This window comes from Apteryx mantelli, chromosome 3 (genome assembly GCF_036417845.1).
Source record: "Apteryx mantelli isolate bAptMan1 chromosome 3, bAptMan1.hap1, whole genome shotgun sequence".
NCBI lineage: Eukaryota > Metazoa > Chordata > Aves > Apterygiformes > Apterygidae > Apteryx > Apteryx mantelli.
The window spans coordinates 99,402,394-99,419,798 of NC_089980.1; the positions used below are offsets into that span (position 1 = coordinate 99,402,394).

Below are 17,405 nucleotides of genomic sequence, written 5' to 3' on the forward strand. Positions count from 1 at the left end.
CAGTGGAGGAAGAATACCACAGAAATTTGTACAGTGACATGAGCTGTTCAACATATTCATAACTGACCTGAGAAAGGTGATAAGCAGAGGGGTAAAGAAATCGATTACTTGATTATTCATGGCTGAAAAATAAAGAGCTGCAGAAGGAGCTTAAAAAATGGGTGGACATAACAACAACACATGAAATTCAATGTGCATGAATATAAAGTATTGTTCATTGAGAAAAGCAATCATAATGTCAAATATAAAATGATGGGTTCTGACCTTTATTGTTCAGAAGTCAGATCCTGCAGTTATGATGGATAGTTCTATAGAAATGTCAGCTCCATGCACAGTAATAATCAAACAAATAAACCAAAGTTTCGGAACTGCTTGGAAACAGAGAAGAAAATAGAGAACGTCATTATGCTACTGTATAAACCCATGTTGTGGCTGCTTCTTGAATACAGGCTGCTTCTTGAATTACTTTAGGACAGCCATCTCATAAAGAAAAAAGTTTAAAAAAGAGCAATGAGAGCAAGGTCAAAGGTAGGAATTGACTCCCATGTGAGGAACAACTAAGTAAACAAGGATTTTTCAGCCTGGAAAAGAGACAAGGGTGGGGGGGAAATTGTCATGGGGATTTATAAAATTGCTGGTAGAAGGAAATGGCTGCACAAGGATGGATTGCCCACTGCTTCTTCTAAAACTATGCAATAAGCTAATGACAGCTGGTACAAAGCAAACCAAAGGAGGTGTTTTTTCCCATAATGCTAATTAAGCTGTGGAACTCCTTGCCATGGGCATTGTGGATGCTAAAATTTTATAAAGATTCCAGGATAGACTTGGTAAATTTACAGATGACAAATTAATTGAGGGTTGCTATGTTCACAAAAACATCTCTAGGAAATCTCTGAGTTTTACATTCCTAGAGGTTGGGAGAATATTCAGATGAAGAATCACTACGTGCTTGTTCTATTCCTACATCCCTCCCTAGGTATTCACTTTTGGCTAGAGTTGGAGGCAGGATACTGGGGGAGATAGACTTATGGTCTGACTCTGTACAGCTGTTCTTATGTTTTTATGATCTCATTTATCATAAGCAAAATGTGTTTGTTTTTCTGTAACACTAAAGTGGCTAAAACTTAGAAAAGATATTTGAGAACAAGTACAAATAAAGGACTCAGATCTCTATAGAAGGTTAAGAACATGGTCAAAATCATAAGCTAAACAAAATTGTTTCACTGCTGATGCATTCTATGATGCATTTTATGATTTTACAATGAGTACCATTGTCACGCTGTCATGCTATGAAGGTTCAATAGCAACGACTGAGACAGTAATATAATAATAATAATAATAAAAAAGATGTTTATTTCCTCACACAAGTTCTTGGATTAGTAACATCCATTAAAATAATGCGATTACTAATTTAGGAAGGATAACACAAAACCATCAGTTACTAATTTAGAAAGGATAACCTGAAACCGTCGATTACTGTGTTATTAATTGGAAGGACTGCTTATCCCTACTTGAAAGCTTTCTTGTTCACTCTCCTAGTGAGAGGACTCTCAACCTCGAGGAGTTACCTTAACCCAGCGTCCCAGGAAAAGGGGAGGGGGGGGATACTCACGGTCCAGCCGGAGAGGATGGTCAGGTCACGTTCCCGTCCCTGCTCAAACTCTCCTAGCTGCCAAGTCTCTTTTTATACGGCTGGGGCTCTGGGCAAACACTGCTTTTGCTGACTTTTTGCGAGTTTCACAATCACAGGACTGTCCGTTTGTCTGCTTGGGGGGACCCTGCTAGCGAGGCAAGACCACAACACCTCCGTATTGCTTCTCCCCTCCCCGGGGGTCCGTGCAGATTCCAGGTGGCAGACTTCCCTTCTCCAGTCTTGTTAATCATTCCGCAGCCTTGCGCATATCAGTCCTTGCGCATATCGGTTGGTAGACTTCTTTAGTCCTGTTAAGTCCTCTGTTCAACAGCTTTGCGCAGGTCAGCTCTTGTGCTATCAGTTCTTCTGCATATCAATTGACAAACTTCAGTCCTGTTAACTCTTCACTCGCCCATCAACCATCCGTTCTAAGAAGGAAGAAATTAAAGCTGTATACAATAGACTTCCTGCTTGGAAGATGAGAGGGGAGGGGAACTCAGCATCCCAAAGGATGCACCAGCAACAATCCCACACTAAACCAAGACATGTGAGTCATCAAAGCTGCAATGCTATTGGAGAAAAGCCAGGAAGCCAGATTTAAAATGGGAAGAGAGGGGAAGTGGGGGGAGAGAGAAAAAAAGAGAAAGAACAAGAGAAAGAAAGAAAGAACAAGATAAAAAAGAAATTTAAAAAGAAAAGGAAAGAGGAGAACTTGGAGAGTGTTGCCTGGAGCTGAAAAACCCTCAAGGTAACCCAAACACCAGCCTTTCAGGCTGTGGTTGCTTTAGCCTGGTCTAAATTTGTGCAGGACTCAAAAGAGGCAATCCAGTATGCTCCCAGCATCTTACACCCAGCACTTCTTTCTACCAGCACTGTATAACCAGCATGTATAAACATGCAGCTGTGTGATGAGCTAAATTAGGAAGCAATTCATCTAAAAACTAACCCTTGGTGGCAGCCAGGTTTATGGTTCACACTAGCCTTAGTGCAAACTGTCTCTAGGGAGAGTTTGAGGATGAGGTATTTCTGGATAGGTTGCACCCTCAGCCTAACACCTGGGATATAGCTTAAAGATGCAGAAGCCCTGAGGGAAAAAAAAAAAGAAAAAAGCAGCCAAGAAGGAGCAGTATTTTTAAATACACTCTGGAGTAGTGGTATATGTTTTATTTTGTTTTGGTTATCTTTTTTCAGTCTTGTAATTCAGGAACTCTGTCTTATTGCCTATCTGCAATAAAGCTGTACTTCACTTGACCCACAAGCTTGTCCAGCGCTAGTGGACTTACATGATGATGAGAAATATGAGGCACGCTGGGGATGAAATGTTTGTAAACAGTGTTCATTCAGGTACTGCTAGTAGACCAGTACCCTAAAATCTAGCAGGACTTAGAGGAGGAGAAGTTTCTTCTGCCAAATTACAACAGCTGGTATGGGGTAGCACTGCAAGATGTAAGATTCCCTTCGGTAAATGCATGCCCATGTTTCAGCCACAAAGCTCACAATGCAAAGCAGTACCCCACAACTCTGGACAGGCTCCTAGTCATCTCATTATTTATAGACTATTCTTATTATCAGTGGTAAGCTAAAACAGTGCTCATTTGTGCTGTATATAATATACTTTGGGCTTAAATTATGAGTCTTTCCATTTTTCCTCCAGAAAAGAAATTCCTTTCTTCAAGAGAATAACACATGTAAAAGTTCTCCACAGAGTGCTGTAGAATAAAGTGTAATTATTTAGCATTTAGGAAAGGAAGAGTAAGGAGCTGCCTTCTTTCTTTAAGGATAAACGAGTCATAGTTAAGTGCTGTGATTATTTCGCTAGTCTTTAACCCTGATATCACTAAGGAAGAGTGGTTTAACACTTTCAGCGCCGTGTGGCAAATGTCAGTTTTGGGACCTTCCTAACAGGCCACATTGAAACATCTGCATAAACTAACCGCTTGCCTGTGTGCAAGTTCATCTTCTGAGGCATACCTAAGGCACTATCAACTATTCTCTGATGTTTCTAGCTTCACACACTCCTGTCACACAGAAATAGCAGATTCAACAAGTGTAGGTAGGAGGCACTCAGAGAAAAAGGCAGCACACAGATCATTTTCCTGATGCCTCAGATTACAGCAGGAAAGGGAGGCTGTACAGGAGGCTGATTCAGCTGAAAACTAATTGGCTTTCTGTCTGCAATTGTACAACTTCCAGTACTGTTGTGATGTCTAAAGATGTGTCAGGACTGGGGCAGTCCATTCTAAGGTCTGCTGGGGAACTGTATCCTTAGGCTTTCTAGAGTGAAAACTGCAGAAAGAAATAACACGCATTCAAGAAAGCTTTCTGCCTGCTGTGGGTAAGAAGAAATTTTTCAGCCTGCATGACTTGGAGTATCACACAGCATTGCATGCAGTTTCCAAAAAGGGAAAGGCTGTGCATGTGGTAAGGTTTCAGAGAGATCTAATTAGAGACAAAGGAAAGTTGAAACACTTAGGCAGAGCTATGGAATAAAAAGTTAATGAGTTGGATCCCTAGGAAAGAATAACAGAAGGCAGACGTAGGAAACAAATGTTCAATGAAAAACATTTTTTTTTTAAGTTTAGGAGGTGGAGCTGTATTAGGTTCTTGTCTTTACTTGTTAGCTATGCACTTCACACAAAGATTCTTTAATGCAAAATGTATAAACAGCACCTGGATCAAACACCAGGCTCTAGTACTCATTCTTTCCCTCCTCTCAGGGCACATCGCCATGGCAAGCTGCAGAAGGTAGCGCCTTCGTTTCTCTCTTTAGCCCTTGCACTCCTACCACCTCACAGGCAGAGCAGCCTGACCCCACAGCAGCACTGAGCTCAAACCCCTTAGGCCGAGACAGGCCTACAGCCCAGGCTCCTGGGTGAGGAGGCTACACAACCAGCGGCTGCTACCTCTTACCCTAGGGCAATTTTAATCGAGATTAATCAGTAGGTGCTGAGCTATGCAGTGCATTTAATGCCAAACGAAGCTGACTGGCGCTGGCCACAGGCTGTGCCCTTTTTCCTGAGAGCAGACGGGGAGCACCACCCTGCGAGCACTGTGGCCCCGCTGCGGGGCCGAAACGCGGCCGCGGCCCTCAGAAGCGCCCTGTCTCCCCTCAGCAGCGGGATCCTGCGGAAAACACGTCAATGCTCTGGGTCTCACAAGCCGCTCCAGCGCCCCACGGCCTCACTGCGGCCCGCCTGCGAAGTGCCGGGGCGAGGCCGCGCACCCCCCGGCGGGGCGGGGTAACGGCCACCCGCCCCCCCGCGCGCGCCCCCGCGCGCCAGGCGGGGGAGGTGCAGCCCCGCGCGGGGTCACGGCGGAGCCCGCCCTGAGGCTCGCGGGGCAACGGGCGCCGAGGGGCGGGGCCAGTCGGGGCGGGGCCAGCCTCGTTCCCATCCCGCCGCCTCCATATAAAGCTGGCGAGCGCCCCCCCTTCTCTTTTCCTGCGGAGAGTCGGCAGCGGTGAGTAGGGTGGGGGCGGGGCCCTTGCTTTTTGTTGCTCGCGCAGGCAGGGTTGGAGGGGCACCTAGTCATTTTTTTTAATGCCCTGCTATTTAGGAGGCTCGCCCTCTTTAGCGCGCTCTCGCCCTTTAGCTACGCCACGTAGTAATTGAGGCTCGGAGTGACGGTGAGACTCGCGCTGTGTAAGGGGAGATGGGTTGGAGGGTAATAGGCCGTGTAAGGCCGTGCCGCGGGGGCCGGAGCGCCGGGATAAGCCGCCCCGCCGCATTTGCGGCAATGAGGGGACGGACTACAAGTCCCAGCATGCCTCGCTCTTTCACGGGGGGAGGGGGCGGTGGGGTGCGTTGCCCGCCGGAAGCGGCGGCGCGCGGTATTGTGGGATGGGTAGTTGCCGGGGCCGCCGCGCTCTTGGCGGCGGGGGTACCATTTTGCCCTGGCGCGGGCGGTGCCTGGCGAGGCTCTGCCTGGCCTGCGCCATTTTGGTAGGTAGCCGGTGCAGCCCGCCCCGTGGTGCACCTTGCGGGCGTGTGGAGTAAATGCTTTGGGTGTTTTCTGGGCTGATTAACGAGTGCTTTCTGCACGTGGCCTCCGTTCTTAATTGCTAGGGTTGAGAGCAATCCCTTTCTAGGGCGATGCAGTCTTTCAGTTGTAGCTTGAGTTGTTATTTCAAACGCTGGCTAATGCTGGTGATTGAAATCGGCCTAAATGTCTGGATGAGAATGAAATCTTTTACTAACAGGAGTGGGGCTCCTTGCAGAAGGAGTTGACTTGCTCATTTTACATAGGGTTGGTATGCTCCTTTGTGTCATGGCTGTGTTTGTTTCAGCTTGCTCAACCCTAAGTATCATTAAATTGTCTTAAAAGAATTGTAAACATACAGTTTTGTAAAATCTACTTGATCGGTTGAAAAGAAATCACACTAGGAATAAAAAAATCCTTGATTTTCTTACAAACCTGAATCATAAGATTAGTTCAATGCTTTAAATATGGATGCCTTTTTGTTAGGCAATGAGAGAGGAGCCTAGAACAAAGGGGGCTTTACAAAAAAATTCCAGTGGTTTAAGGACTTTTTTCAATTTGCCTCTTGCAAAGTTGATGTCATATAGCAAGTAGTCTGTCTGGAAGAGGGAGCAGTAGAATAAAAAGCACAACTAAAATTTTAGACTCCATCAGCAAGCAATGATTATGAGCTGGTTGTGGGTTGCAGTCATTCTGTATTGAATTAACTTGCCTGTATCTGACATGGTAGCCTGGGTCAGACGTTAAATGACCAAATAGTAAAAATTTTGAATCTTCATAGTCCATTAGTAGGACTTGATTACTGGGTATGATAAGTAAGCCCGCGTTTTTCATAGTTTAAATTTGTTTGAAGCAAACCATGTTTAGTAATGAATCTGCAATGGATTGCTACATTTACTTGGTTACACAATACAGAATGAGAAATGCTTCTTCAGGAATTCTGTACTGTAAAGGTGCTCCTGTATGACACACAAATTTCATGTGTTTTTTTGGCTTGTGGTAGATTGAACACTAAATACATAATTAAAATTAGATATTATGCAAAGCTATTAAAATTAGCTAATGTTTGTGCTTTAGGGACTAAAGGCTTGAGCTAATGGATTTTCATTAAAAATTCTAAATGCTAGTAGTAAATACCTGCTAGAAGTAGCCACATGTACCTAAGTAGTGGATTTCAAGTGGATGTAACTTGTTGCTCCTTTGTAGCTTCAGAATAGCTGTATTTCTTGCTGCTAAAAGACCTCCTGCAAATTAACACTTCAGACACTCAGCATACTGCTAAGACTATAGAAATTGCTCATGACTATCGTCTAGTATTGTGTGTGGTTTTATGGCTTGCTAATAAAAATTTGATTGCTGTTTGAGTCTCAAGTTTGTTTTGCTTATTTTTAGGTACTATGAAGAGGAAGTATTTAGTGGTGTCTGATAGCTTGTACAGAAGCTCTAAGGTATGATTCTGGATTTTTTTTATTTGGTTGGTGTAGAAGGAATGTTACATTTTTGTCATTGATCAACATAAGTGTTTCCAGCTCTTAGGCTATTTTCCTATTTTTGTCTGTCTGAAAATACTTCTTGTCAGGTGCCAGAAGGTTGTCATCTTTGAATAACTATCAAGTGGGACAAAAAGGGGCAATAGTATGTCACATTTCTATGGTTGCATTTAAACTGATTTGTAATTACCTAAGCTTTTTATGCTCTTTGCTGTGTGAAGGCCAGCCCTTTATTCAGTTGGTTTTAGTCTCATCTCTTGCTGTAGTATTTTGGAGCAAGTTGCCTAGGGAGATTGTGGAGTCTCCATCCTTGGAGATGTTCAAAATCCAACTGGACATGGGTAGCCAGCTGTAGTAGGAGGGCTGGACCAGATGATCTCCAGAGGTCCCTTCCAGCCCTGGCTGTTCTGAGATTAAGTGCGAAGGCCTATGTGTGAAAGCGTTTGGTAACTGATACTAAATTATACTGATTTTGGAGATGGTGTGCAAGTTAGCTGTCTGGCTGCCTTGGACATGTGTTGTGATTCATATGAATTCAAATATGTGACCATATAATTATTGAGGTTATGATCCCGCAAACTATGGACAGAAATAGTATTGCATTGTGAATAATTGCATTGAGTCCTTCTTACATAAAAACCTTCGATACATAAGCTTAAATGTTTTGGTGCTTTAGACATTCTGATTGTTGCAAATGGGTCCACAAACAATTCAGGCTGACTTTTTCTAGTGCAATATAGAATTTCAACTTGACAAGTATTGTTGAAAGTCTCTTAATAGACTAATTTTGAATTGTTGTATTAAAAAAATGAATTTTCAGCACTTGGTAATCATGATTCTTAGTAATACATGTGATAATGCTGGACCACAGCAAGAGCTTAACGGGCATTTTCAATTTTAAAATCCAGTTTTTGTTTAATTTGAATTCCAGCCTTTCATGGAAACACCATCAGAACTAGAAGAACGCTTGGTACACACAAGTGGATGTTCCTGAAAGCTATGTATGTTTTGAAGGATCAGTTGGGAGGGAATTAATGTGATTGGCAATATGTATGTATGATTGAATTAGTAGGTATGTAGTTAGCTTAAAAATGGAGGTGTGATTGCTTTTCAGACATCTTATTTGACATGATCTATCTTGAAATATTTAGGCTGAGGTGAGTAGTTGAGGTGGCATATAGTTTATTTGGGTCACTTCAAACCACTGCTGGAGGGAACTGGTAAACTGCCTGTCTGAAGCACGCACACTAAATTTAACAAATGTTGCCTCAAGATGGCTATTGATTGTCAGTTTGCATTTAAGGCTCAGGAGATGAATGCAAGCTTCACTGATAAAGTGAAGAATACAAAGTTGGCATGTGGAGATTTCCTGATAACGAATATTGTCTATACTCCCTATTTGTCTTTTTGGAAATGCTGGGAAATAAATTCAGGAGCTGTATTCAGTTTAATTTGTATGCAGATCAAATGCCTGCAACCAGTGATTGTGCTTGGGAAAGAAAAACTGGGAGGAATGGGGAAACCAGAAGAGTGAAACTTGGTTGTTCCTAAAGTGTTGGGTTATGTTCTGCATGATCGCATTGTAATTGGTTATTTTGTTTGTATGTCTAGTATGGTGTATCAACAAGCAGTTCTAAGAATGAAAGTCAAGCATCCTGATGAGAGATTTCCTGGTGACTCTAGTACAACAGATAGAGGTAATCTTTATTGATTAAGCAGCTGAAGCTTTTTATTAATTGTAATATATTCTTTCTGGCATATATGCAAACTTACATCATAAAGCTTATTTTGTAAAATGTGCATTGCAGTTCCCATTCACTGATGTTTAGTGCACTACTGTAATTATTTGAAAGTGGTAGATCATGATGAAACTGCCAACTGACTTGTTGATGAGAAACTTCATACGGATCTGACTTCTGAGATGAAACCGCTTCTAAGATTCTTTCAAAAGTAATTTAATTTTTTAGTCACTACCCAGGTTAATGTTACTTGCATTACTGTCCCCATGTACAAGCTAGATGCTACCACATTCCGGGCTGTGAATAAGGATGTTAGTGCATTATTTAAACTCACTTATGTTGTCCATGTTTACAGAACATTTGCTGTTGCCCTGCGAAAACTAGAAACTATAAAGAGAAGAGAGGTGTTAGACATCTATAACTTGAAATATTCTTTGGGATTAATGGTGCTGTGGCAAGGAAACAGTATTGTTGGTCTTTCAGAACTAATGATGACACTTTGAGAGCTGGTGATGACACCTATGCTTTGGCCCTCTTAGGAAGCACTGTTAACTTAAGGCTTGCTCAGATGCAGGTATTTGGGAAAGCAAACTTTAATGACTAAAAGGTGAATTTGGTGATGAATTAAAAACTAAATTGTATTAAGGCTGTTTCAGCTCTGGAGCTAAACTAACTCAGAAAGGCTAAGCTAAAAAACTGAGTGTTTACTGTGCATCAACTGATTGTGGTACCTGGGGCCTTGAGAACTTTGCCTCTTACCTGAATTTAATCTTCTTCAAAGAAATTCACTTAATTCGGATTATCGTTTTTCAATATTGACAAGTTTATGGATTGTATTTAAAAAGTCAAAATACAAAGCAGGATAGGGTCTGATTTTGCTGTCTTACTACAAAATCTAATTTTATTCCCTTTTTTTAAATAAAAGGTATTTAAAGATGTTGCTAGTTATTAGTGGTTTCCTTTGAAGGCCAGGCTTTGTCTCAGTATATGAAGTTGAAGTGTAGGAGTGAAAAACTTCTTGTGCAGCAGTGCTACCTGTAAAATGGTCTATTGTTTAGACAGGCTACATTACAAGTGGGGAAGTGGAGTGACTGTTAAATGGCTGATTTAGAGAAAAGTTGTAGTTGCAAGCTTTGTTAGTATAACTGATCTGTGCGATTTGTTTCTTTGCAGTGATGTTTGAAGGCTGCTTCTGCCTTAAAGGTATGAATTACAATAAATGTTATGGCTAATTTAAAAAGCTTGATATATTGGAGTGATGGTTAAAACCATTGGTATGTCTGATCAGTGAAGAGCCTATCCTGAACCTGATTGCTTGAAGAAAAATATATATGAATCTGACTTCTGAGATTAGACTATTGTAACACCAGAATAGGTGAAAGAATTTTGAAGATAATAGACCTGGTAAATAAAGACCTTGAAATTTGACTAAATAGGTTTAAATGACCTAATGACTGCTTCTAAATGACTGCTTTTAAAACTGCATCTTCAGACCAATTACACTTCTAAGCATGAGGTGACATATGAACAGTTGTATTAAAAATGACATATATGAAGTGTAGCGTGGTGTTTGGCTTGTGTGTATCTACATTATGGAAAATGGGCTGGAATATTTCATAATGTCTTGGCCTTTTTTCCTTAAGTTATCAGTTCAAATTCAGAACGAGATAGTTTCCATTTCCCTGGCACTTGCATTAAAGATTCCTGCACAGAAGTAAGTGGTTTGGATGCAGTTTTTTATTTAATGTTTGCTTGTTGTTTTAGCCTCTTCAGTTTTTAGTGTTTTGATGCAAACTGGGAACCAGGTGTTACCTAACTGTCAGAAAATAATTTCTTGATTCGGGTAGGAGGGCAAGGGTTATACCTAATTGGTTAGTTGCCTGTCATAGTTGTAGAGCCAAACTGAGCAATAGCTGGGCAAGAAAAGCAAAATAAATCTTACTGTGATATGAGGATACTCGAAATTTAAGTTTCGTAGTACTTACAGGATCCAGAAACTGATTCATAAACCATTTAGTAATGCAGTTTATAGATGTCAAATTGTATTTCATCTCTCAAGCAGATCAATTTAAGTGATGCAAGAAAATCTTTTTCTCAACTAATAAATTTCTCTTTTTAACAGGGAAATGGCAAAAAACATAGGAACAAATACTTCTAGTTGTTCAGGTATGTAAATAAAAAGCTTTCAAATATTTTATCATTCCAAAAGTCTGAAGTGATTCTGTATTTACAAGTAAGTGTACCTTTTTAAAGTATTTTGAAGGACTGAGAATATTTAATTTTCTGATGTAATCAGGAATCCTGTACAAAACCACTACATTCCCTATTAAACTTAATTTGCTGTATTGCTTTTGCATCTCATCTGTGATGATCCTATCCCGAACCTGATTTCCTTGATGAAAAACCTGCTACGGATCCGGCATCTGAGATGAGACCAAAAGGCTTGATTTAATTTTTTTTACATGTTGTAACTCATTGTGGTTTTAAGTGTTACTATTTTTGCAAAAAAAAAAATGTATACGAAGTGTGTGTGTTTGCAAATTTCAATTTTTTCCTGAAACAGGAGCCATTTTACTTAGACCTTATTCTCCTTTTTCCAGTGATGAGTTGGAACATTTTGTCAGTGCTACCTGACAAGTTTGGATGGTCTGTAACTGGAAGGAAGTGTAACACCTGAAGAGATTTTTTTGTCGCTTGAAGTGGGACACCGTGTTTTTAAAATCTCCTGCTGAAACAGTTGATGTCATACTACTTAGCAGATACTGTTTTCAGAAATTACATGTGAACCAAAATCAGTGTGTCTACATATTTAAAATAGCACCTTTTCAAAAACTTAGAGCTACCCTCTCTGTAGGGAGGATAACAGCAATATTAAGGAAACAAGCAGTGAGCGTCAGTTCATGGGGAAAAAACCCTAAGAGTATTTGCCCTTTTAAAATATCTTAACTGTATACAGATCGACTGATCCTGAACATCTGTATAACTCAAAACAGTGGAACTCAGAGGTAGGCCATGTAAAGAGAGGATGAAAGCACAGATAGTTACACAAGTTCATACCCATGAGTCTGCTTTTTGAGCATGGTGTCATCCAGGAGATAAGAGCAAGTAGATCTGTGGTAATCGATTACTGAAGACTGGGGAAGCCTAAACATGAAACTTGTAAGAAAGATATTCAAGTGTCATCAGAATTTGTGGTTACAAAAAAAGCTAGGTCTAAAGCATGCCTTGTTTGTATCTAGTGAGGGAGAAAGAGGAAGTGGAGTTTTGTCTGCTACCTCAGCAAGATCACTAGGGTGGAACTCTGCCCTTTGTGGGAAAGCCCCTGGGAATGTTATCTGCTCTCTGTGGGAAAAGAGATCAGTAGAGGGAAGAGGGAGTACACACATGAGAATGTCTGCTTTGAGCATTTATTTGAAAAGTAACCATGCAGCAAAATGGTAACAACATGCTCATTGCATTCAGCAAATGAACACTTTTCCAGGAAGAGGGATCATAGAAATCATTAACCAAATAAATTAGAGTTTAAAGGCAAACCATTATGTACATAAGATCCAGTCTGCCTTAAAGCATGGCCTTCAAATCTAAATGGCAGGAAAGCATGATTAAAAAAAAGCCACAGTAGCAGGACATCCAACAATTGATAGAGGTACGGTTAGAGACTATGAAAATAGTCTCCAAGTTCACTATTTCACTAAAAACTAATTCACTAAAAAGCAGAAAAATACCGTAAAGCTTGCACCCTTAACACAAAACTGGCAAAATGCTGGCATTGGATGCTAGCAACTCTTTTCCCTTACAGAGTCGGAGTTTTTTTAGCTCGTGGAATATGTCTGCTTCTAACTGACAAATACCTGAAAAAAGCCACTTTTCTGTCGGACAATACCAAAGAAGTGCAAAATTTAACAAGTAGCAGTGTCTAAAAGCATTGGGGATGTTAGGAATTAGGAGAATCCATTTGACTACTAAATTGTGTACACTGTAGATTTGACCATGGACTTCAGGAATGTATCAGCTTGCTAGATATTACTTCTGTTTTGTTTATTGTTAGTGAGCAATACCCAGCTACTTTGGTCAAAGGCTGCTCCTTTTCAGCAAGCAGCTCTGTAAATCTTAGTCCACTGAATGTAACAGAAGCTGCAGAATATTATTGCAGAACAGCTTCCCCTTGCTTTCAGCAGGATTTATTACTTCTGGTAACAAATGTTACTGAGGAAGATAGGTATTTCAATGTGCCATGTTTTGTATATGCTCTTTTTTGAATAAAGATGAGGACGTGAAAAACCTGCTAGCTGTTGCACATCAGTTCTGTAGTCACTTCAGGTGTTCCTTTACAGCTTGTACTTTACAAGAGCTACAAAGGCAAAGTAGCTTTGCTGCATCGACTGGTACAGGACGTACTGGACACGTGGAATAATTCCATATTCTCTGCTTGAGTGACTCCTGGACAATGTAACTATTAGTCATTATGCACTTCAAAAGTGTGATGAGAGCAGTCTCCACTTTTTGCTCACTGGAGCTTTATGAAAAGTCTGGGTGCTGTTGGCTGCTGTTTGGTGAAGTTATTCAGATGGTAAGTCAAAGTTGCCCATCTTAGCTGATTCAGTCCACTTTTTCTCCTTTTTTGGTGGAAAAAGGATTGTGGAAGACCAGAGAAATGGATAACACAGCAGCAATGTTTGGTAAGTAGTATGTTAGATATTTTGAAAAGATCTGTATATAACTTGTATTAGAGGGTCAGAAGAATAGGGTAGGTTTACGATGCTTTTCAGGTTTTAAAGGTACTATCAAGCAGAAAAGGCATTTTCCTATGTGAAGCCAATATGGAACATTAGGAAAGCCTCTGGAGATGTTATTTGTAGGTCATATGTGCAGTAAAATTGAGAATAGCTGTTTTGGTTTTAGGAATTGGAGACAAAACAAAGCTTAGGATTCTGGGTGACACTTCAGATACCCAAATTACCTCACATTGTTCTTGTTCTGTATGTTCCAAAACCATCCTTTGTGATGCTCTCTGCTACAGGATTGGCAGTACTAGACAGATGCCAGAATCATGTTATCCCTGTATATCAAATAGTGGAGGCCTGTCTCCAGGAGCAGTGTACTTGATGAAAAAAGAGATGAGCCTCTCACTTAACACAGAAAAAGGTAGATGTGGGCAGTGCTAAGAATATTAGGTATTTAGCTGAAACCTCCCAGTATGAATTCTCATGCTTTTTTAGGGCTACAGAAGATAACCGAAGAAAACTGCGCTACTGGTATAGAAAGTCTGATGAGAACAAATAAATGTATCTTAACTGCCAGACTGTGCCCTAGAGGTTTTAGAATATGGGACTACTGAAGGTGATCCAGGAAGATACTTGAATCACTAGCTTTAAGGTGGAAGGAATGATGCTTCTAATGGCATCTTTTGCTCAGGGTGGGAGAGGGATAGTGTTTAAGCCTGCAAGTTATTTGCATGGTGTTCTTTGAATCCGACTGAGGTGTTTTTATATAAAGGATAAGAGATCTGATTGTAAACAGTATGTAACGAGTTTGGAATATGCAGCATGAGATTTCTCTGCCAAAAGTAGTTTAAGTTTTATAAAATAGCTTGCTAGTTTTGACTTAAGATTCTGCAGTAAACAACACTAAAGCATGCTGCTTTGCTTTGTGCTTTTTAATAGTATGGTGAAATCTTGCACTAACCACTTAGTTTTGAATGTAGAAGCATCACTTGGGTGTTGGGCTGTGATCCAAGAAATCAGTGGTTAGACAAACTTTATTCTGGAATATTGCCATGTATGGGTCTTACCGACTGGGAGAAAGCAGCAGGACATTTTTCTGAGTTAAATGAGATGGTGTACTTACAAGCAAGAGGAATATCTTGTACCCAGAATAAGATACAAGAGTGGCTCTGCATGAATGCTGTGCTACTATTTAAGTGGTAAGGTTCCTGTTAAGGTGGGAGGTTTTGCTTGTTGAAGTGTCTTGCTTGTGGAGACTGTAGATCTATATATAAACACAGCCACAGATGAAAGTAATGTAGCAATGGATATCTTGCCACAGCATCCCCACTACCATGTAAGTATATTGGCTGTTTTGAAGCCTGCTTGAAGTGGCATGGATTTTAGTGAGCAGAAGATTTTGGTTTGAGCTATGCTGTTAAGCTACCAGCCTGCAGTGAAATATGCCACTCTGACTGCTGCTGCACTGTGTGCTGGCTTAAGTGGAGTTGCTGCCTTCTGTTGCAGCCAGGCTCTTATTAGTATAAACATATATAGCTTGATTATGAGTTCTCCTGATAAAAATGGGCATTGCATTTCAGTAACAGTTGATCAGTGATAAATTCCAAAGATAGGTGCTTAGAAGTTTGAGTCTGAGGGACTCCTCCAGTTAAGACAGTTGAACTAAATGCTGACAGTCCAGAATTCTCTTTATTCAAGGGGTATTGAACCCTGACTCCAAGTTCAAATCCTTCTTCTGTATAGCCTCTCACCTATAGGAGCAAGAAAACAATACCTACTTGAGAGGACTGAACTTATTTTTAATTTGAGCTACAGTCTGAAATATGAATGTGAGAAAGATGAACATCAGTTTCAATGAGTGTTTGAGTACAGATGGAGGCCTTTATATACAATGTATATGTATGCTATGGCTTATATTCTATACCCCTTTTGTTATTACAATCAGTATCACAAGTATTTTTGTCCTTACTTGTCCATCTTCCTTAGAGGATAGACACTAGAAAACTAAGATTAAAATGTTGAATTCCATTTTCTGTTCAAACACCATGGAGCTTTTTAGTTGATAGTCCAGTTAAGCTATCAGGGATATGAAGACAGTACTTCTCAGCCATCGTTTCAGACTTCCTGCAGGCTTCAGAGGACAAAGTGGTATTTTGTGCTCAAAAGAATGGCTCTATTGAGTTGGACAAAATCTGCCTTGCTCAGTATTCTTTCTGAAGATGACCATTATAAGAAACAGGAGAAATATAGAGATCCTCTCCAGCAGTTTGCTTAGGAATTTCCAGAGATTTTTATCATTTGTATTTGAATACTTGGCAATTATGAGCTACCTCCATTTAAAAAATGTGAAATGTGAAAGCTACATGGGCTGTAAAATGTATAAAGTAGTTCATATGTTTGTAACTGCAGGGAAGAGGAGGGGGGATAATGTAAAAGCTTTTTTGAAGCTGCTTTAACTCAGATGTCACTTTCAGTTCTGACACTAATGAAAACCAAGTGAAAAAAGCCCAGTTAAGGCCTTAATACTAGGCCAGCTTTACAATTTAATTGAGCTCTGCTGGAGGTAAAGATTGAATTGATGTATGAGGCATGTTCTTACCTTCAGTACTCCTGAGCAATACTTCATACCGTAGGCTTCTCACCAGATCCATAATGCTACAGCAGTATTTTTTTTTTCCCCTGTGATTCCAGGTCTTTGTAACTGAAGGAACATTGTCTCAGCAATGACAGTACTGGTTTTATCTTTGCGGGTGATTAATGATTAGAATCTGGCCTAACTGCAAATATAGTACTTTATATATGTGGAAAGAAACTAACAAGACATGAACAGACTGTGAAATGTAACGTATTTGGACCTTATTTTGAAACTGGCAAGTTGATTTGAGTGAAAAGTAAAGATTCTATTTTTGAATCATCTAAAGATCATCGAAAAGGAAGAATATACAGCTATTATTAAATTGGTGTACTTCATGTTACTGTGACAAACTAGGAAACTTGCCCTAGCCTTAGCTGTTTGGTTTCTTCATCAGAATGAGTGATGTTGCAGATACCATACACAGTCCTGAAAGAAACATTTGAGACTTAACCCTATGTGTTTGCTTAGTGTACTGGTACAGTTATTTACTTCGGCAGGAAATAAAGTAGAATGTTTCATTGTTTAATTTCTTGCACTGTCAGATGTGTGATAGTATTGAAACGGAGCAAGTGGCAGTTCTTTCTGAATTTCAGTCACACTGGTAAATGTTAGGAAAACCTTTGTGTTGTTTAAGTGCATTTAAACAGTTTGAATATGATTAGTCATTTGCCACTGTATCTTAGAGTATTTGTTTTTGTTGGGTTATGTAGTTTCTGGTTCTGAAAACTTTTAGTTACCTCCTTGCTATTGTAAACTGAAAAAAGCTAGATGGATTTCAGTTTGAGAATTAATGTTCTCCTGCCCCCCCCCCCAACCTAGGTTTTCCAGGTTATAAACCATATAATATAAAAGTGAGATTTTAATGGCAGGAACAGGAGTTACCTTCAGAACAGTTTTGAATAATACTTTATAATAAAACGGGATGTCACAATTCTGAGAATGTTCACCCCAAAAACCTGAGGGGGGTGGAGCAGTGTCTGGATATTTGAAAAATAAGTGTTTGAAGTAGTTTGTCTTCATTTACAGTGCTTTTGCACTTAAAAGCTATACTGCCAATGAAATCCTGTTCAATGTAGTTTCTGCTAATTTGGAGTACAGGCTGCAAGGCCGCTGTAAACCTCTGCCATGTAAAGGGATCTCTATGTGAGGACCTGGTGGCAGGGTTGACTTCAGGGTGGTTTGCTGTTGCTTTTTCTGCCTGTTACT

The 17,405-nt window shown here is 40.3% G+C and overlaps 2 long non-coding RNA genes and 3 other non-coding genes across 9 annotated transcripts in view; 4 read left to right on the forward strand and 1 right to left on the reverse strand.

The window, feature by feature from the left end:
• Window positions 1–2,030, reverse strand: part of LOC136991683 (uncharacterized) — a 120,080-nt gene extending 118,050 nt beyond the window's left edge. For both annotated transcript variants that reach the window (XR_010883904.1, XR_010883903.1), the window contains exons 1-2: window positions 1,613–2,030; window positions 265–368 (exon numbers count right to left, since the gene is read on the reverse strand). This is a non-coding gene — a long non-coding RNA (uncharacterized lncRNA). The remainder of the gene's footprint in view (window positions 1–264; window positions 369–1,612) is intronic.
• Window positions 2,031–5,068: 3,038 nt separating this feature from the next.
• Window positions 5,069–11,635, forward strand: LOC106489752 (uncharacterized). Of its 4 annotated transcripts, none has more exons than XR_001293462.2 (8): window positions 5,069–5,092; window positions 7,004–7,059; window positions 8,033–8,102; window positions 8,713–8,798; window positions 8,910–9,051; window positions 10,014–10,043; window positions 10,963–11,006; window positions 11,441–11,635. It is a non-coding gene; the product is annotated as an uncharacterized lncRNA (long non-coding RNA). The 4 variants fall into 4 exon arrangements; XR_001293464.2 differs by having other exon boundaries at window positions 8,955–9,051; XR_001293461.2 differs by lacking the exon at window positions 8,910–9,051.
• LOC136991727 (small nucleolar RNA SNORD50) lies at window positions 8,960–9,024 on the forward strand. Its single transcript, XR_010883937.1, has one exon. It is a non-coding gene; the product is annotated as a small nucleolar RNA SNORD50 (small nucleolar RNA).
• LOC136991726 (small nucleolar RNA SNORD50) lies at window positions 10,123–10,191 on the forward strand. The gene has a single exon (XR_010883936.1). It is a non-coding gene; the product is annotated as a small nucleolar RNA SNORD50 (small nucleolar RNA).
• Window positions 11,200–11,270, forward strand: LOC136991725 (small nucleolar RNA SNORD50). Its single transcript, XR_010883935.1, has one exon. It is a non-coding gene; the product is annotated as a small nucleolar RNA SNORD50 (small nucleolar RNA).
• Window positions 11,636–17,405: the final 5,770 nt, after the last annotated feature.